Below are 8895 nucleotides of genomic sequence, written 5' to 3'. Positions count from 1 at the left end.
CCTTACATTGGCAGCACCGCTGGATTACTGCAGAGCCATGGCCTTGGCTGACCGCTCCTGGCTAAGGTGTCTTTGGACGTTCTCAGGATGGGTGGTTGGAGCTCTCTGTTTATTTTTATTTTAAACATCTTCACACCGCCGTTACACCCAAGGTTATGACAGCTCTGCCCACATTTCTAGACAGCTGACAAAGGACTCAGTGTACATCTACTCAGAAATATGCCCAGAGCTGTCTAGTCTAGACACAGGACAGTATAATCCCTTTATAACACACATCATTCCAGAGAAAACGTCAGCAAAGCAATGTTATGTCCAAGTCTTAGACCCCTCTATTGAAATAGTGATATTTTGATCGGATCACACTATTTTTCAATAAAAATCCTGTGTTGACTGATGTCTAGTCCTCTTACATAATTTTCCCACTCTCCTATAAAAGTACTTGTGTGAACACTAATCACTCAACAAATACTAGTTTTTTAACAGATTAACTGCCAATAAGGTAAGGAGTTGTCTTTGTACAGAACAGGGATTTGAATGAGAAGAACCATCCTTTCGTTTTCGCCAATTGCGATTGGCCAGTTGCCAATCATTAAGCTAGGTGCTTTACAGACTTAATGTTATTCAAGGCAGAACACAATCTGGTGAGGAGATGGCATTATCTCCATTTTGCAGTTGAGGAATGTGAGCCTCAAGGAAGTGAAATAATTGCCAGGTGCCTCTTTACCACAACTGCCAGATTGGCCAGGGTTTTAAAGAATCATCAGATGAGAAGTTTCACTTCAATTTCAACCTCCAAATAAAACTATGTATGAACAAAAAAACTATAGTTGTAGTGGTGGTGTGTTCAGGACACTTCTCCCTTCTAACTTGTTATTTGTAAGCCTACCACAGAAGTGATTACTGCCAAATATTTCATTTCTAGGTTGTATATAGGCTTGGAATAGAAGAGAAGAGTTGACAGAAGGGCTCAAAAATTTACATGGAGGATACATGTAAGACATCTTCTTAGGACACTCTTAAGTATTTGAGGGGCACCTTCAGGGAAGGCTAGGATTCTGTATGAGAAGTTGTGGCAAGTGACAGAGAAACATGGGTTTCTGCTATGATGGAAAGAGCACTGTGATTGAGAGTGTGTATTTTGCCAGACAGACATTTCTCTGAATCCATTGTGTGACTGTGTGATCTTGAGCAAGTTTCTTGACCTCTCTGTTAATTAGTTTCTTCTTCTCTAAGATGAGGTAACAATATCTACTTTAGAGAGTTGTTGAGAGGATTAGGTGGAAGTATATATAAAGGGCTTGCTTAGCATAGTAGTTGGCACATAATGGTTTCTCAACAAATGCCAGCAACTCTTAGAATTTATATCCACTTACTATTGAGTCCTAGAGAAAACTGGTTGGCCCAATGGAACGATGTGAGCTATGACATTAAATATGCATATTTAACCTTCATTGGGTAACCACACACATGTTTTCATGCTTCTCATGTGATGGGGCTAAGAGCTAAGGAATTAAGTGGGATGAGGGAAGAGTCAGCAGTGAATTTGGGGTCTGGACACATATGCTTGAGTCTTGCTGTGATCATTTATTAGCTGTGACTCACAGCAAGTTTCTGAACCTCAGTGCATTTACCTGAGCAAGATAAATTTCTGAGCTTCTTGCCTTAAAGAATTGTTTTGAGGGTCAAATGGCATAATGTATGCAAGAATACTTTGTAAACACAAAGAGAGAGAGAGAGAGAGAGAAAGCATGAGTTTGGGAGGGGCAGAGAAAAGGGAGAGAGAGAATCCCAAGCAGGCTCCATGCTGTCAGCACAAAGCCCAACACAGGACTCAATCCCATGAACCATGAGATCATGACCTGAGCTGAAATCAAGAGTCAGATGCTTAACTGACTGAGCTACACAGGCACCCTCATATCAGGTCTTTAAGTCAGAATGGATTTTGTTATAATAATATCAGTAATAACTAAATGAAATCATTCTTTCTGATTTTTCTGAAGACTCGAGATTTATTTTTCTTGAAAGGATTCTAGATTGATTCCCACCACCACTGACTTCCAAGATTCATAAGGTGTGAATACAAACAACAGATAATTTCAACTATACTCTATGTCTGCTAGTGATTTCTTCTCATTACTTTTAGAGAGAAAATAACATTATAAAATCTTAACAAGGGTGGAGTGGGGGTGAGCACTAGGAAGGGCTATCAGAGCACTCACTTCTTTCATTAAAATTTTTTTGTTAATATTTATTTATTTTTGAGAGAGAGAGAGAGAAGAGAGAGAAAGGTGTGAGCAGGGGAGACACAGAATCTGAAGCAGGCTCTAGGATATGAGCTGTCAGCACAGAGCCCAATGAAGGGTCTGAACTTGCAAATCTAAGATTGTGACCTGAGTCCATCAGACACTTAACTGACTGAGCCACCCAGGCCACCCCTAGTTTGTTTGTTTGTTTATTTGATTTTTTATTTTTTGTTTTATTTTTTTTCTTTTATAGTTTATTGTCAAGTTGGTTTCCATATAACACTCAGTGCTCATCCCAACAAGTGCCCTCCACCATGCACATCACCCCCTTTCCTCTCTCTCCCACCCTATCAGCCCTCAGTTTGTTCTCAGTATTCAAGAGCCTTTCATGGTTTGCCTCCCTCCCTCTCCCCATGGTCCTCCGTTAAGTTTCTCCTGTTCCACTTACGAGTGAAAACATATGGTGTCTGTCCTTCTCTGCCTGACTTATTTCACTTAGCATAACACCCTCGAGTTCCATCCACATTGCTACAAATGGCCAGATTTCACTTTTTCTCATTGCCATGTAGTATTCCATCGTATAGATAAACCACATCTTGATCCATTCATCGGTTGATGGACATTTAGGCTCTTTTCATGTCTTGGCTATTGTTGAGAGTGCTGCTATGAACATTGGGGTACGTGTGCCCCTATGCATCAGCATTCCTGTATCCCTTGGGTAAATCCCTAGCAGTGCAGTTGCTGGATCATAGGAGAATTCTATTGTTAATTTTTTGAGGAACCTCCACACTGTTTTCCAGAGGGGCTGCACTAATTTACATTCTCACCAACAGTGTAGGACGGCAGGCCCTACTTTAAACCTTATGACAACCTTATGAAGTAGGCAGGAGGATTCTCCTTTTAGAAATTCAGAGAGAGAGAATAAAGGAGATGAAGTAACTTGCTCAGAGCAACATGGTTTGGGACAGCAATAATTTGAGAGTTTCCCCCAGGTCTGGCTCTTTTCCCTCCGTTAGGATGGGTGGACCCAATTAACATAGCTTGTTCAGCCTATCAGTACTTTCTATATCCAAAGCTTGGATTCCTAGGAAAGATCTACTCACCACTAATGTGTTACATTTGCTGCTGAAGGAATTAGTTATTTCTCTAGTATTTTTAGGAGCTTAAATAATTCAAGATTGTACAAAATGGTCAATCAAGATTTGTTGTCTGAGATGAAGATAAGTAATTCTCCCAAGAGTGATGATTCCAGAGAACAAGTGTTAAAGATGCATGTTCCAGGGAATCCCAAGGATTCTGGGGAATGTTCTATTCAGAGTTTAAGTCAAAGGAGTCACAACCTGCCTCTCAACAGTTATTCATTCTGTCAGAAGGTAGGGTACTTGGCAGTTAAACTGAGAGACTTCTGCAGTCACTGTGTCCAATTTGGTTGTGACCCGTTGGCCATTCACTGCCTGGTTGGAAGACAAAAAGATAGTAACAATTGCCTCTTCCTGCTATAAGGATGTATTTGGAAAATGCATTCTTGAGTGAAGAAAGAATGAGAAAAATGGTAAAGTGGGGGTGGGGCATGGGACTGAGGAAGAGCTTGCAGACATGAATGGCTAGGAAAGCATGGCTAGGGCAGGGACATGGGACAGAACTGAAATGATCTAGGAGAGTCAGAGCAAGGCCAGTAATAATCACTGTGCATTCCTATTCATGCCATTTCAAAGAAGACTTCAAGATTCTTCAGGATATTCTGTCTATGGGTTAAAAATACACTTCACAGTTGTGGCTTAGTTTCCTCCCTTATTATAAGGAGATTTGCATAATAGTGCACATGGTAATGGTGATGATGACAGTTACCATTTACTGAATGTCTACTATATGCCTGACACTGCTGTGGGCATTTTATATGTATCACTTCTAATCCTCACACAAAGGTCAATATTAGAGTCTCTGTCTCAAAGACAGAGACATACTGAAGACTGCAGAAATTATTTTCCCAAAGTGACATAGCAATTAAGTGAATGCAGATTCAGGTCTTTCAGGCTCCAAAGTCTATGCTCTTTCCATGATGCCGCACTGCTTCCGAATGCATCTATTTAGGAACTAACTTTATCTTCTGTTTAATAGACAAACACTTGAGATTTGGAGAGGGAAAAAAAAAAACTTTTCTTACATCCTCTCTAAGTACCAGGGGCACATGTTCCCCTCATCTCCACCACTTCTTGCTTTCTTCAAACTTAATCCCCTGTGACCATTTTTTTTGCCTCTCCCCAAAGAGCAAGCTCAGCTCATTTCTTCAGGAATTGACACAATGTCAGATATTCTCCCTTGTGATGATTATTTTTGGAACAACCAGATGGAGTTTTTCCATTTCCATCCTGTTCCTACTTCCTTTACTGCCTGCCACCCTGACCCCCCCCCCCAACATGGGTGTGTTTTGAGTGACTTTTTGTGTTTTCAGTTGATATGTGCCTACCCAGGCATCTGATCACATAAGATGACTGCTTTTGAAGTAAATGGAAAAAGTTCTTAAACAGACCAGAGTGATGGCCATGAGGAACTTAAATGCTCTGCTCTGTGTCATGCCCAGATGGCAGTCCTCTAGTTCAAGGTTTCTGTAGACCTTTCCCCTGTGGAAGTGCTGGACAGTCAAAGGTCGGGGGCTTTGCAGCCAGGCCAGGAGCAGGCTCCACTTTATAGAGGGGGTGGCGTGAGGTGGGGTGGGATGGGATAGGGACAGTTTGTGGCATGTGGCGTTGAGGTGTTTGCATTCTGAGACCCAGATCAGAGCCAGAGGCTATTCCTCCTTTACTTAATCCCTAATTGTTCAAGATCGTTCCTCAGTGAAGCCATCCTCATGGTGTTGTGCATTTATCAGAAGTAGCCTTCAAAAAGCTTGATCAGATGAATAGGGATTACTTCTAAGTGTACTTTTTATAACTAATTAGAGAAAATGACCCATTTCTACTGAACTTGTAAGAACTGCAATTTTATCTAGTGCCACCATGTGCCAAAGGCTTCCCATTTACTATCCAGTTTAGTCCTCCAAAAGCCATAGGATGAAGAAGCTGAGGCCCAGAGAGATGAAGCACCTTGCCTAAGGTCATTAACAAGAGGCAAAATTAGCACTCAAACCCTTTTTGTCCTAGCTCCGAACAGGGGCCAAGTGCCTCTCAGCACATCCCTGTCCTCATTCCAGCCCACTCTGAGTCCTTTCAGTGCTCACTGCATCCCCATTCAACTGATTTTATGAGCTGCTGTTACATTGGTCTTCTAAGACCCTAAGTCTCATGCCCGTGACCTGTGGTCACCAGTCTCCAACTTAAAGATAATCTCAACAACCGGTTTGCCTGTACTTTCCCTCTTTTCCCAGCCTGTTCTCCTATTGCTCTTCCATATGATTCTTCTCATGAAGATGTACTCACTATACAAAGCCTTCACTTAGACCTTTGCTTGAGCCCCTTCCCTTCTTTGTCTCCCCCCCCCCATGCAAATGCCACTGCCTTCTGGGATCCTGTGTAGATTCTACCATCTTTCTGACACCTTTGCCAGACACTCCAGCCATCAGTAATCCTTTCCTTTCTAGCACTTTCTGTCAATAACATTTATTGTGATGCCGGTCACATTTTGTTCCCTACAGTGAAAGAAAGCAAAAAGAAAGAAGGAAGTTTCACAAAGCTTTGGAAATTTCTTTTTTTCTAACTCCTGACTCAGTCTTAAAAATCTAAAATATTTTAGTGTTGCAACTATTCTTCCCCAAGTAAAACATTTGGCTTAGTTGTAAACTCAGATCAGAACTACATATTGGTAATTTTTTATATATACCAGACAATAAATTCACTTGAAACACTATCAAAATATAACTAATTCAGCAGTGAATTTGGAAAGCTGTGTGTGTGGCATAAAGTTGCACAGTGAGATGCCTTCTAAATAGAGGTGAAGGAGGTTTTGGGCTCCTGGGTGACTCAGTCAGTTAAAAGTCTGACTTTAGCTCAGATCATGATCTCGTTGTTCATGAGTTTGAGCCTTGCTTTGGGCTCTGTGCTGACAACTCAGAGCTTGGAGCCTACTTCAGATTCTGTGTCTTTTTCTCTTTCTGTCCCTCCCCTGCTCGTGCTATGTCTTTCTCTCTCAAAAATAAATAAACATTTAAAAAAGTCTCATTATTAAAATAAAACAAGTGAAGGAGGTTTTGCCAGATCTTAATAAGAACAATTACTAAATACATGTTGATTTAGCATCCACTCTCTATTCTGCAGTAATAATGCTACTGCATTACTGCAATAATGGCTCTGTAGGCAGTCTCAGAAGGGAAAACACTGTGATCTTCAGTCCTTCTTAGAACTTTGGATCTTTTGCTATATTCTCTAATTCCTGAAAAGGCAAAATAATCCGGAATCAAGCCAGTCACCTGGATCAGTGTTAAACACAATTTCTCTCCCAAGAAAAGGATGATGTGATCTCTTAAGTAAAAGGAAGGGAGAAATCTAGAATATAATAAGGCCAGATAATATCTGGGATCCTAACTCATTCAGAATGGATTCCTTGCTTTATCTTTAGGATTTCTTGGCTTCCGACTATAATTCTTGACAGTTGCTTCAAGACAAAGGAATGATGTCCACTGGAGAGAGGCCTAGGCTTTATTTTGGAGAAGAATGATAAAGAGATAAGAGCCATGACCAGATTGAAGAACTAGCCCCATACCTCACCAGTAGCAAAAATTCAGCCTTTATATGTGAAATATAAAAACATCTGTCCTCACTCAGAATGTTACTGAATAATTACCATTTCAGGACTAGGGGAGAATTTAAATCCTGACATTTTCTTTTAAGATAAGACAAATTGAACAGTCGATGTTTTAACATCAGTGGCACATATATCATTGCCATGATGTGACACAAATTCACCTTTTCAACAAGTGTTGTTGAGAATCTCCTGTGTGCCAGGGACTACAGAAGTAAGTATACACTAGTTAGTGCTCAGACGCAGCTTGGATCCAGTGGGGTACCGCCTATATAGAAAACTCTGAATCCAGGGGCACCTGGGTGGCTCAGTCGATTAGCATACAGCACTTGGCTTCGGCCCAGGTCATGATCTTGCAGTTTGTGAGGGTGTTGTGAGGTTCAGCCATGTGGCTGACAGGATGGAGCCTGCTTGGGATTCTCTTTCTTTTTCTCTCTCTGCTCCTCCCCTGCTCATGCCCTCTCTCTTTCTATCAAAATGAGTTAGTAAACTTAAAAACAAAACCAAACCCTCTAAGTCCACACATAAGCAAATACAGGGCTCAGAAGAAGAGTCAATAGACAAATGCTATTATAGACTGAATGTGAGATTCCCCCCAAGATTTATATGTTAAACCTACTTCTGATGCAATGGTATTTGGAGGGAGACCCTTTGGGAGGTGATCAGGTCATGAGGGTGAAGCCTTTTTCGTAGGATTAGGGTCCTTAAAAGGAGAAGCTAGAGGGCAGTTCATTCTCTTGCCCTGCGGGCACACACCAAGAAGTCAGCAGTGTGCAACCAGGAGGAAGGCTCTCATCACACGCTGAATTCCTTGGTCCCTCTCTCTTGTATTTCCCACCCTCCAGAACAACGAGAAATAGTTTCTGCTTTTGATAAGTCACTCCGTGTATGGCATTTTGTGATAGTAGCTTGAAGTGACTAAAACAGAACTTCATACCAAGAAATGGGGTGCTGCTACAGCATGTATCTAAAAAGGCGGAAAGAGCTCTGAAACTAGCTTGTAGGTAGAGGCTGGGGTTTTAGGTGCATGCTAGGTGAAGCTGGAATTATCATAAAGGGGCTTTTATAAACAATTCTGGTGGGGACTCAGAAAGGAAAGAAGAGCTGTAAAGAAGGTTTCCATCTCAGAAAATACATAACTAATCACGTACAGAATGTTGATAGAAATACAGATGGTAAAGGCCATTCCTATGAGGTCTGAGATGGAGGTAAGGAACATGTTACTGGACAATGGAGAAAACTTGCCAAAATCACCAGTGATGAAATTGGGCATTTCACTGAGATTTCTTTCTTACTTTTTTTTTTTTAATTTTCTTACATTTATTTATTTTGAGAGAGAAAGAGAGAGAGAGAACAGGAAGAGGCAGAGAGAGAGGGAGAGAGAGACAATCCCAAGCAGGCTCCACACTGTCATCACGGAGCCTGATGCGGGGCTTGAATTCAAACTGTGAGATCTCAACCTGAGCCAAGACCAAGAGAGGTTTAATCGACTGAGCCACCCAAGTGCTTCTCACTGAGGACACTTCTAAGCGAAGTGTTGAAGAAGTGACTTGGTTTCTTCTCACTTCTTACAGTAAAAGATGAGAGGTGAAAAATGACCTAAACATGGAATTGTTAGGCAAAAGGGAATTATAACTTAAAGATTTGAAAAATTCTCATACTGAATAAAATGAGAATGTATTCAGAAGAGAACTTAGGGTGTGATCAAGCAACCACTGGATAAGAGATTAGTATGTGTGTGAACTGCCATGTAAGAAGCATAATGAATGACTTTTGAAGATCAAGGTGAGATGAGGGTAGGGAAGAGAAGGCAGCTTAGAAAATACTTATGGATGTGGCTTTGCAATAGGTTTCATAGCACGTATCACAATGTGTCGTTACAGAGTTCTTTGTTTGCTTAATTATTTGATATCTGTTT

The sequence above is a fragment of the Hyaena hyaena genome, unplaced genomic scaffold (assembly GCF_003009895.1).
Source record: "Hyaena hyaena isolate Hyena2069 unplaced genomic scaffold, ASM300989v1 scaffold_100, whole genome shotgun sequence".
Lineage (NCBI taxonomy): Eukaryota > Metazoa > Chordata > Mammalia > Carnivora > Hyaenidae > Hyaena > Hyaena hyaena.
The sequence above is the reverse complement of the archived record's forward strand: the minus strand, read 5'-3'. Positions refer to the sequence as shown.